Source organism: Salvia hispanica, chromosome 4, assembly GCF_029641045.1.
Source record: "Salvia hispanica isolate PSC_SH4W2 chromosome 4, Shi_PSC_v1, whole genome shotgun sequence".
NCBI classification, from domain to species: domain Eukaryota; kingdom Viridiplantae; phylum Streptophyta; class Magnoliopsida; order Lamiales; family Lamiaceae; genus Salvia; species Salvia hispanica.
In genome coordinates, this window is record NC_142695.1 from 12,840,284 (window position 1) to 12,854,142 (window position 13,859).

At 31.8% G+C, this 13,859-nt stretch overlaps 1 long non-coding RNA gene across 1 annotated transcript; it reads right to left on the reverse strand.

Moving 5' to 3' along the window:
* Window positions 1-10,028: 10,028 nt before the first annotated feature.
* LOC148927266 (uncharacterized) lies at window positions 10,029-10,992 on the reverse strand. Its single transcript, XR_016128744.1, has 2 exons — window positions 10,802-10,992; window positions 10,029-10,334 (listed from the first exon to the last, which is right to left on the reverse strand). It is a non-coding gene; the product is annotated as an uncharacterized LOC148927266 (long non-coding RNA).
* Window positions 10,993-13,859: the final 2,867 nt, after the last annotated feature.

Here is a 13,859-nt window from a genome sequence, read left to right on the forward strand (position 1 = left end):
GACTAATTATTTGTTGGTCAATTTTGAAAAATACTTAGCTCTTGCTAAATGAAATATATTGTGGTGCTAGTGTGTGATGTCGTAATCAGAACATATATAATGTATGTAATGAGCCAAGTAATGCCAATGTATTGATTAATAATGTCAAAAAGGGTAACACGTTAACAGGATTTTACTGAACTCTTGCTAGGCTGGCTATGCAATAATGAAACAAATGATTCGAATAATGTACAGAATGTGCTTAATGATGCAGAAATGAAATCTACAACAAGTTCTGTCGTAGCGTGCAATAATGCACATAATCATGAACGATAATGCACGGAACAAGGTTAATAATGCAAGGCTAATAAAATATTTTTAATATAAAGTTCATCGCTACAACTATATAATGCAAACTATATGTATTCAAAATGCACATTATCAGAATAAAATGCAAATGTAGTATGCATGGAATGTTCACTGCTAGTATGTACAGTAGTAAGTTAACAGCTAGAACAAAAAAACGAACAATTTCTTCATTTATAATGCACATTAACGTGCAAAAAATGCAAATGTATTACCCCTAAAGTGTTTACATTGGTAGGATTACTAACAATAACATCAAGCTTTCCTCTTCCCATTACTCAGCTTTTTCTCCTTCGACATCTCCTTAAGCATATGACAGTTTCTAGAGTCGTGATGCCCCATCTCATGGCATGCCTTACACTGTCTTAGAGGCCTAGAAGCGTCCTTCAAAGCCTTTACAAAATATGCATTACAAATTCTATTATACGCATTATAGAAAGATACATGTCCCTTATGTGTATAGGTTAAGAGAACTCCATAACCCAGACGAATTGTAAACCATATATGATTCAATGAAACTCGTTCACTTTGAAGAAAACACGTGGTACTTAGTAATTACTAAACCCTAGCCCCCAATGGTTGCTAAACCCTTGGGGAATAAATGAAACTTTCGGTAAAGACAAAAACATGCATTAAAGAGTACAAAACATGCATTACAAAGTATATTATATGCATTATAGAAAGAAACATGTCCCTCCTTATGTGTACAGGTTAAGAGAACTCCATAACCCAGACGAATTGTAAACCATGTATGATTCAATGAAACTCGTTCACTTTGAGGAAAACACGTGGTACTTAGTAAGTACTAAACCCTAGCCCCCAATGGTTGCTAAACCCATGGAGAATAAATGAAACTTTCGGTGAAGACAGAAAACGTGCATCACGAAACCTATTATAGGCATTATAAAAGATAGGTGTCGTTATGTGTATAGGGGAAGAGAACTCCCTAACCCAGACGAATTGTAAACCATATATGATTCAATGAAACTCGTTCACTTTGAAGAAAACACTTGCTACTTAGTAAGTACTAAACCCTAGCCCCCAATGGTTGCTAACCCTTGGGGAATAAATGAAACTTCGGCAAAGACACAAAAACGAACAGAAAAAAAATATTTGCAATGAACCATTATACCAAACAATCGGTGTTCAAGTCAGCTAATCGGTATTATAAACGATGAATGTAGAAATTTAATTACCTTCTTCCATTTTGTAGAAAACAAAATCAATAAACTATTGCTCCCAAAAACGGTTTCCAATAATAAACCACAACCAATAGAGATTTTACAGATAATGTTTCAACAACGACGGAAGGAAGAAAAGGGAGATGATCCGACAATGGAATGTCTTCAACGTTGGAAAAAGGGAGAAGATTCTGGAGAGAACTGTTTATTTTTGTGAAATAACCGCTAGAATCATGGGAAGGAGAAAATCATGGACATACCATAACCAACTCAAAGTTTGAATACCAATTTGGCCCCTATCGGTTTTTTAAAGGATTAAAAATTAATAAATCAGCCACAATTTTGGGCCATTAGATGTATAAAATAAAGGGCTAAGATTAAAAAGGAAAAAGAACAAAAGATGTAAAAAGGATTTGAATACATCCCTATATATATATATATATATATATATATATATATATAAGATTGTGATCAATTGAGATTATTTAGGCTAATTGAGAAATGAGATGCAATATCAGCCACTCATTTTTATTAAATGAGTGGTCCAGATTTTGCCACACAATAAATATTTTTAGATTAATTTAACATGAAAGGGTAAAACTGTCTTTTCGCGTTTTAATCTAGGGTTCTTCAGCATATTACCGTGAGATTGGCGATTCTTGTGAGATTTTGCGATTTCCATCGGATCACTGATTGAATCTATTTTAACGATTTATGATTCAATTGATTCAAAAATTAGACTCAGACGATTTCAACGATTTCAACGATATCTGATTTGCGATTCCATTTTCAAAAAACAGACGACCAGTTCGACGGATTTCTGTGTTGATTTTGAAGTTTTTCAGTCGATTTTACCGATTTTGAAGTTCTTCAGCTTTCAATTGCGATTTTGGTGAGAATTGCGATTTCGTGAGATCTCTGATTCAATTGATTGAAACGATTTCTGATTCAATTGACTCAAAAATTAGAACGCAGACGATTTCAACGATCTGAACGATATCTGATTCGACGATTACTAAGGATATCAATTTTCGAAAATCAGAAGACAAATTGACGGATTTCGGTGTTGAATCTGAAGTTTTTAGGTCGATTTTATCTACTTTGATTCTGTTTTTATGTTTTATTTGTTGATGCCCAGTCAAATTTCATCCTAATCAATTTTTATTTTTTTGCTTTTTCATCTTTAGCTTCGATTTCACTTCATAATCAACACCTAAGTGTTATCTGATGGATTCTTCATCTTATTCCGAGTCGACGTCGACGAATGGCGGAGGTAAGTTGGTTTGATTTTCATTAACATGATTTTTTTGTGTTGTGTTGGTGAATTATACTCGGTAGACATAAATGCAAATCTGTTGACATGATGTATGTTACCTGCCAAATTTTGTGTTATGTTGGTGAATTATACTCTGTAGCTATACTCTTTGTTGATATTCTGTTTCATTAAGATGATTTTTTTGTGTTATGTTGGTGAATTATACCCTGTTGACATAAATGCACTGTTGATATTTAAATTGATGTTCGGTTGACATAAATGCAAATCTGTTGGCATGATGTATGTTATCTGTTAAATATTCTATGTAGCTATACTCTCTGTTGACATTTTGTTGATATACAAAATAGTTTTATGCAAAATGAACCCTCCCCTGTCTGAACAACCCATGCTGTGGTGTTTGTTGGTGGAGGAAGGGGTTATGGATAGTGTTGAGAGTCCATGATAGGATGTCTGATGTATGTTACCTGTTAAATATTCTATGTAGCTATACTCTTTGTTGACATTTTGTTGATATACAAAATAGTTGTATGCAAAATGCAACCTCCCCTGTCTGAACAGCCTCTGCTGTGGTGTTTGTTGGTGGAGGAAGGTGTTATGGATAGGGTTGAGAGTCCATGATATGATGTCTGAGATTTTGGTGCTGGTGTGGATCAATTAAGATATGCTAGTTGACATTATCTGTTTCAGTTTGTTTACATATTTTCCCATTATGTTGTAGGATTTGTTATTCCAATTTATGATTGTTTGCTTATGCAATTTGCATAATTTGAGAGATGAATCTGATTGGATTGCAGTTACCATGATAATTCATTTGCAACTTCTAAGGCTCTGTATATAGCTAATAAGATCAACTCTTCATCAACATTCCATGTATTGGAAGCCTTTTTCCACCATCAGGTACATTGTGAATCTCCTACATCAGTTCTTGATCTTATAATTCATGAAATCTTGTGTGTGGTTCTTTTTTTTCAAGCGCGGTTGTGTAGTATAAAGCTCGAATAACTTAGCTGAAGATTGCAATGCTGCATAACATGCTAACTGCACTTGAGATTGATTGATTGATTGAAAATTAAAACAGGTGCTATTTTATGGGAAGGTGACATTTAACAAGTCTAAAGCAGCTGTGAGGGAGCATATAGTGGACTTCGCAGCAAAAGCCCTTGGATCGTTGTCGTATTGTTCTGCAGTCAAATCCGGCTTCAACGAAATGAATTATATGTAAAACATTGTTGTGGACATGAATTATATGTAAAACGTTGTTGTTGACATAAATAATATAGGTCGTTGACATGAAAATATTCGTTGTTGACATTAATTATTTGTAAAATGTTGTTGTTGACATAATAGTTGACATAAATAACATTTGTTGTTGACATCGTTGGTTCCCATAAATAACATTTGTTGTTGACATCGTAGTTGACATAATGTCTCCGTAGTTGACATCGCGAAAATGACAATTATACCCCCTAGTTGACATAATGTTTGAGTAGTTGACATTGCGCGAAAATTGTGAATGAATGGCTGAAAATGCATCTCAATTCTCAATCAAGCTAAAAAATTTCAACCTAACAAGACCCGTTGTTGATATTTGATTTTGCTCTCTATTGACATCTATTGTATGATTTTGATTTTTTTAATTTTAAGATTTGTTTTCTGAGTTGTAAACACTTTATACAAGTTGTTGACATTTGGTTATAAGTTGTTGACATTTCAATACAAGTTGGAGTCAGACTTGCCTCCGTGCTACTCGCTGATGAGGGCGTCCAGGCTGCCCCAGTCTTGCCTGGAGGGGTAATTACAATTACAATTCATGTTTTTAATGTTAATTACAATTAAAAATCATGTCAACTATATATACTAGTCATGTCAACAACTAATATAATTATGTCAACTATGGTGCATATCGTGTCAACGGTACATACAAGTCATGTCAACTACGATACATATCGTGTCTACTACACGTACAAACCATGTCAACTATGTTACATACTATGTCAACTACACGTACAAGTCATGTTAACTATACATAGAAACCATGTCAACAACAATTATAAGTCATGTCATCTACACGTACAAGCCATGTCAACAACAATCAGAGTTGTTTTTTAGTTGTTAACATATACTAAAAGTTATTGACATTATCTTATTAGTTGTTGATATTTGATTCTGCTCTCTAATGACATCTATCTTATAATTTTTTTTATTAATTATAATATTTGTTTTCTGAATTGTTGACACTTTATACAAGTTGTTGACATTTGGTTATAGGTTGTTGACATTTCAATACAATTTGTTGAACTGGTTAACATTTGATATAACTGCTAAGTTCAAACTTCAGAATCCACAATAATAGTTTTAAAACCCATCCAACTATATAATTTAAGATTACTTATACATGGAGATGTAGTCATATAATTTAAGATTACGTAAATATATAATTTAATTATGCTCAATTATAATTCATGTTTTTAAGGTTAGTTACAATTAAAAATCATTTCAACTATATATACTAGTCATGTCAACAACTAATATAATTATGTCAACTATGGTGCATATCGTGTCAACGGCACATACAAGTCATGTCAACTACGGTACATATCGTGTCAACTACACGTACAAGCCATGTCAACTATATTACATACTATGTCAACTACACATAGAACCATGTTAACAACAATTACAAGTCATGTTAACAACAATTATAAGCCATGTCAACTACACATAGAACCATGTCAACAACAATTATAAGCCATGTCAACTACACATAGAAACCATGTCAACAACAATTATAAGTCATGTCAACAACACGTACAAATCATGTCAACAACAATTATAACCAAATGTCAACTACACTTTCAAGCCATGTCAACAACAATTCAGTCATTTTATAAAAACAATATACTATTTAATCTTAGCTTTAGTTATTTTATTTTAACAATATTCTCTACTTTCTCTTTCCTTTTCTCCTGTTGCTTTTCTTTGTTCGTTTCAACTTGTGCGTCATCCATTGGGCTTGCAGCTGGTGGTGAGATAGGAGAGGCTGATTCATTAGCTCACCCCTTTAGGATCATAACCTGGCGATGTAGGGATATTTTCTTTGTTTCTTTCTTTTGCATACTGCTTGTAAATTAGTTCTACAATGTTAGTATATAAACTGTAGGAGTAATCTAATGTCGACTCAGAGAAACATATGTAAAAAAATGGATGTACTTACTTCATCAAAGAAACGTCCAAATTTAAAAGTTGGAAATTCAGTCAAATCTTCAAGAACTTCCTTTTCTTTTTCAGCAATAACTATTGATTCAGATATTGTTTTCCAGTGATCAAAAGTATCAGGCTTGTCTTGAAGGAACGTCTTGGACAAATGAAGAAACTTTTCGGCCACAGATTCAAGTGAAGTCGTTTGGCTTCCAAGTGCTAATCAACTCAAGCAGTTGCATCATGAAGCAAAACACATATGATGACTGGTGGGAGGGGGTATTGATTGACAAGAGAAACCTCAGATACTTATTCAGAGACAATAAAATTACAAAATCCACTGGATAAAAAACAGGCATAAAACACCAAAATATGATTACACATCATCCCTAAGACCCTAACTGTTGGGAACATCCATGAATTGACACTTGAGGAGATTCTAGTAGAGATTGAAAAGACTTACAGCTATGCCACATGCAATGAGTCCAGGCTTCTCCCTGTCATCCATACGGACACATAGCAGTAGAAAAGCTCCTATATACCAAGGGATTGCATCCAGAAAGAAACTAGTAATAAACCTAGCAAAAAAGCAGCAAAATCAGAGAAGTTCCTATTTCACTGAACAAGATGGTAAATCATTCAACTATCATGAAACTATCAACTGTACCGCATACATTATCTCTTAAGAAAAGCATTTTTGAAATAATTAAGTAGGCAATGACTGCTAGATAACCTTACAAGAGCCATCCAAGACCAACACCAAAACAGGGGAGCCGTTCCTCCTTTAAAGGTCCATGAGCAACAACATGACCTTGAAACATTTGTATGTTTTATAACAGCCATCCTAACAACCATTCAAACAAGCATACACTATGTCAATATAATTATATCAACACCTATTCAAACAAGCATACACTACTACTGTCAACAATATATTATTATAGCTATGTCAATAGCTAGTATATAAAATGTCAATAATCTTAAAAATTTTAAAATCAAACAGAATAAATCAATATCAATTATACACGATATCATATCAATAAGAAGTATACCCTTTTGACAACAAGTGCATGCATGTTATTACGATTATGTCAATAGATAAAGTACATAATAAATCTATGTCAATAACAAGTATACCCTATCGACAGCAAGTGCGTGTATATTCTTAAAATTATGTCAATAGATAAAGTACATAATAAATCAATGTCAATAACAAGTATATCTCATATATAGCAAACACAATTATTTGGTTACTATTATGTCAATTTGACTATGTCAACAACGATTCTAATAAGTATACACTATGTCAATAACAAGTATATCATGTTTAAAGCAAACATAATTATCTTATTACTTTTATATCAATTGTTAAAGTTTATAATGTCAACAACAATCCAAACAAGCATACACTATGTCAACAGTATACAATATCATCTCAATGACAAGTATATGTTGTTTATAGAAAACACAAGTCTATTATCATAACTATGTCAATAGCTATTGTATGAAATGTCAATAATCTTAAAAATTTAAACAAATCCTTAACTGGAAGCAGATGCATGTTCTCTTTCGTTTTTTCCAGCAGCCTTGTTGATTTCCCTCTCTTCTGATTCTACCATCGCTAATCAACAATAAAAACCAGCAGAAATCGAATTCAGAAGAAAACAAATCCAGATCTGTTTTAATACACTAAAATCGAAGCAATATACTTAAAATTTGAATCAATTTCTTAACCTGAAGAATTCGCTTCAACAACCGCCGATTTGGAATGCCTTTTTCTGGCTACAATCGGTGCTTCAACTTCAACTACTTCTTCGATCCTCATTTTTGGAAATTAATTGATGTAGAAAACTGAACGAAGTCTAAGATTAGGAGATGAATTGCGACGAAGGGAAGAGAAGATGCAGAATTGTAGAAGAAATTTGGGAGAGAACTCAGAGAAATGTTCGAGAGTTTTGCGGCGTGTTTTGAATACAGCTGAAACATTTTAGAACTGAAATGGCAAAAATACCCCCTTGTTGACATAAACCAGACGCTGTTGACATCGCGCGAAGATTGTGAATGGGTGGCTGAGATTGCATCTCAATTCTCAATTAGGCCCAAAAATCTCAACCTAACAGGACCCTATATATATATATATATATATATATATATATATATATATATAGGGGTGCGTTAAAATGACAACACTCTTAAAATGACACTGTGACACCACGCTAGACTGCAATATTATATATGCTAGACTGCAATAGTATAAACGCTAGACTGCAATCTATAGATTGCAGTCTAGCGTATTGGATATTGCAGTCGGGAAAAATTGCAGTCTAGTGTATTGGATATTGCAGTCCGCGAAAAATTACCCTTGAGCAATTTTTATGATTGCCACATGGCAGCTTATTATTCGTCCACATGTACAAATGATTGGCTAGGAATGGTGGTATGGTGTTACTTTAAGAGGTGTTGTCATTTTAACACAATCCTATATATATATATATATATATATATATATATATATGGTCTTGTTAGATTGAGATTATTTAGCTAAATTGAGAAATGAGATGCAATATGGGCCACTAATCCACAAGATTAACAAAATGTCAACAAATACCACATTATGTCAACAAGGGGGTATAATTGTCTTTTCATTAAATTGTGTTTGATATCATTTTCTAAAATCCTCTCTAAAACTCTAGCTGCAAAGTCTTCAAATCTTCAACATTCAAATCTTCAAATCTTCAACATTCATATCTTCAAATCTTCAAATCTTCAACATTCAAATGTTCAAATCTTCGAATCTTCAAATCTCTTCAACATTCAAATCTTCAAATCTTCAACATTCAAATCTTCAATCTTCAAATCTTCAAATCTTCAACATTCAATAAAATAACACTTATAATTCACATATCAATACCGAGAATATCGAATGTCAACAACTCGTATTAAAACGTCAACAACTAACAAATAACACTTACAATTCACATATCAATACCGAGAATATCAATGTCAACAACACGTATTAAAATGTCAACAACTAAAAAATAACACTTACAATTCACATATCAATACCGAGAATATCAAATGTCAACAACTCGTATTAAAATGTCAACAACTAACAAATAACACTTACTATTCACATGTCAATATCGAGAATATCGAATATCAACAACTCGTATTAAAATGTCAACAACTAACAAATAGTAACACTTATAATTCACATATCAATAGCGAGAATATCGAATGTCAACAACTCGTATTAAAATGTCAACAACTAACAAATAACACTTATAATTCACATATCAATAGCGAGAATATCGAATGTCAACAACAAACATTATTTATGTCAACTACAATGTCAACAACAAACTTTATTTATGTCAACTACGATGTCAACTACGATGTCAACAACAACTTTATTTATGTCAACTATTATGTCAACAACAAATATTTTCATGTCAACGACGTATATTATTTATGTCAACAACAATGTTTTACTTATAATTCATGTCAACAACAATGTTTTACATATAATTTATGTCAACAACATTTTTCGCAAAATACAACCTAAACTCAACCCTTCTCACCATCACCCACAGCTCCATCTCATCCACAACTCCCACACCTTCCACAACGTGACTCTCCACATCTTTCTCCACCACCAATCACACTATTTCTATTCAATTTTTACAGTAAACAAACACTTCATTTATTGTTCAACATATGAACACAACAATCACTTATTATCTCTTTGCATCATCAACAATCATATACCACAAAAGTAGATTCTCTTTGCATATGTCAACAACTAAAAAATAACACTTATAATTCATATATCAATACCGTGAATATCGAATGTCAACAACTCGTATTAAAATGGCAACAACTAACAAAATAACACTTATAATTCACATATCAATAGCGAGAATATCGAATGTCAACAACTCGCATTAAAATGTCAACAACTAACAAATAACACTTATAATTCACATATCAATACCGAGAATATCAAATGTCAACAACTCGTATTAAAATGTCAACAACTAAAAAATAACACTTATAATTCACATATCAACTACGATGTCAACAACAAACATTATTCATGTCAACTACGATGTCAACAACAAACATTATTCAAGTCAACTACAATGTCAACAACAAACGTTATTTATGTCAACTATTATGTCAACAACAACATTTTACAAATTATTAATGTCAATAACAAATATTTTCATGTCAACGACCTATATGCTACACCGCCTCAGATCCTTTGACGATTTCGTCACCTCCATGAGCTCGCGAGATCTAAAGAAGAAGAGTTCTGAATCGGAACTTGCTCACTAATCAGTAATTAGGAAAAACTATTAAATCAAGCAAAAGCATTGACAGTATGTACAATTCCAATTTTAATCAATCAGTAACGATAAACAAAAAATAACAAGCATATTTTTCCTGAATTCCACTCTAATAAATAAAAAAACATCAATGCTACTAAATCATAGCTATCCTATCAATAACTATATAGAGAATACTAGCTGCAACAGATCTTCTGATAACAAATTACGTTCCTACGAATTTTTTCTAGATTAGGATTCTAATTTGCATTCATTAAAGTCAGAAATAAAAAAACTCAATTGAATTTTAAATTACCACATAAAAGGTATTGGAATTTAAACAAAAATCACAGAAGAATTGTAAGCATATACAAGAAGAAGAACAATATACAGAGAGTAACACGAAATCAACACCGGAAAAACTAACCAGAAAGAACACGAAAATAAAAAACTAAAAATGATGTAAAGCTCACTCGCTCGGATTCTACGACGACGACGATGATGATAAATATCCAGATCTGAGGCACTTGTTGTTCGAGGAGGAGAAGAAAGAGCTGGCGGAGCTGCTTGGAAGATCCGAATTCGTCGATCTCGGCCATAGATATGGTGAAGAATTCCAAAGAGAGCGGTGAGAGTTTCAATCTGGAAGATGATATCAATCAGGCGGCGGATTTGTTCATCACCAAAACCTAAAAATCCTAATTAAAATACGAAATGACCATTATACCCTTTCATAATAAATTAATCTAAAAATATTTTTTGTGTTGCAAAATCTGGACCACTCATTTAATAAAAATAAGTGGCTGATATTGCATCTCATTTCTCAATTACCCTAAAAAATCTCAATTGATCACAACCCTATATATATATATATATATATATATAGGGTTTTGATCTATGAAGACCAGATTTAAATACAGAAACGCAGAACAAAGTCATACGTAGGGCATTTTTAGGTCATAGTTAGTTTATTTTTAAGTCATGCTAACAAAGCATGACCTAAAATGATCTTAACATGACATAAACTCAAATCTTATAATATGACCTAAAACTACTTAGTTATGACCTTTCGTGTTTTGGGTTAATTATTGACCATTAGATCATCTAATCCTAGGGCCAAGATCTGGGCTGCATTTCTGGATTTAAATGCATTCTTATTTTGATCATCTCCCTATAGGGGAGTGATCAATTGCTAACTCATCATTTAATTGCTAACTACAACTAATTTAAGGCCACATGATTTTAAAAAACGTGTGGTCTACAATTTGCCACGTGTAATTTTCTTTTTATTAATTAAATCGAAAAAGATAAAAAAAACGCCAAATTAGGGTTTTGGATGAAAATGTCAATATAGTGTTTCGAAAATATCAACACAATGCTTTGAGAATGTCAACACAAATTTAGGATTGACATTGTATATGCTTTATATTGACATATTATCTTAGCTGCATTGACATTAACCTTTGTACGAAAAATACGAAAATTCTAGATTTTTTTTTTCAAATTTTGACGACGGAACATATGCATGTAGTATATCGTTGGAATCCTTATAAAATTATCTTTAATTTGATATATGTTATATAAATTTAAAGTTTTGGGATTTCTTTTAAAAGTTAGTTATAACTAACTTGACATTAATACCCCTGTTGATTTTTATTGGAATTAATCCTATAGCCTTATTGACGTTTTTTGTTGATCGTATTGACATTTTGTGGTTGATGATCTAGGCCTTAAATTTGAATATCTAATGGCTATTATTGAGTTGTAGTTAGAAATTAAGCATTGAGTTAGCAATATAACACTCCCCTATATATATATATATATATATATATAGGGAGATGATCAAAATAAGAATGCATTTAAATCCAGAAATGCAGCCCAAATCTTGGCCCTAGGATTAGATGATCTAATGGTCAATAATTAACCCAAAACACGGAAGGTCATAATTAAGTAGTTTTAGGTCATATTATAATATTTGGGTTTATGTCATGTTAAGATCATTTTAGGTCATGCTTTGTTAGCATGACCTAAAAATAAACTAACTATGACCTAAAAATGCCTTACGTATGACCGTGTTCTGCGTTTCTGTATTTAAATCTGGTCTTCATAGATCAAAACCCTATATATATATATATAGGGAGATGATCAAAATAAGAATGTCCTTAAATCCAGAAATGCAGACCAAATCTTGGCCCTAAGATTAGATAATCTAATGGTCAATAATTAACCTAAAACACGGAAGGTCATAATTAAGTAGTTTTAGGTCATATTATAAGATTTTGGTTTATGTCATGTTAAGATCATTTTAGGTCATGCTTTGTTAGCATGACCTAAAAATAAACTAACTATGACCTAAAAATGCCCTACGTATGAATTTGTTCTGCGTTTCTGTATTTAAATCTAGTCTTCATAGATCAAAACCCTATATATATATATATAGGGAGAGGGGAGTGATCAATTGCTAACTCATCCCTTAGTTGCTAACTACAACTAAATTAAGACCATAAGATTTTAGAAATAGTGTGGTTTACAATTTGCCATGTGTAATTTCGTTTTTCATTTTTTAATATTAAAAAGATAATAGCAAGTATCAAATTTAGGGTTTAGAAATATAATGTCAATACAGTGTATGAAATACATCAACACGAAGACATAATAATGTCAACACAATTTCATATTGACATTTTACAAGCATAATATTGACATATTATGTAAGGTGTATTGACATAAATCTGTACGTAAAAAATATGAAAATTCAAAAAAAAAATTAATTTTTTTTCAAATTTTGACGTCGGAACATATGCATGTAGTATATCGTTGGAATCCTTATAAAATTATCTTTAATGTGATATATGTTATATGAATTTAAAGTTTTGAGATTTCTTTTAAAAGTTAGTTATAACTAACTTGACATTAATACCTCTATTGATATTTATTAGAATTAATCTTATAGCCTTATTGACGTTTTTGTTGATCGTATTGACATTTCGTGGTTGATGATCTAGGCCTTTAGTTTGAATATCTAATGGCTATTATTGAGTTGTAGTTAGCAATTAAGCATTGAGTTAGCAATATAACACTCCCCAATATTTAAATATAGGGGAGTGATCAATTGCTAACTACAACTAATTTAAGGCCATAGGATTTTAGAAAACGTGTGGTCTACAATTTGCCACGTGTAATTTTCGTTTTTATTAATAAAATCAAAAAAGATTAAAAAAAACGCCAAATTAGGGTTTTAGATGAAAATGTCAATATAGTGTTTCGGAAATATCAACACAATGCTTTAAGAATGTTAACCCATTGCTTATATTGACATTCTACATGTATTATATTGACATATTTTATATAGTATGTTGACATTTCTGCTTTACGAAAAAATTGAAAATTTTTCAAATTTTTTTTCAAATTTTGACGTCGGAACATATGCATATATGATATCGTTGGAATCCTTATAAAATTATCTTTAATTTGATATATGTTATATGAATTTAACGTTTTGGGATTTCTTTTAAAAGTTAGTTATAACTA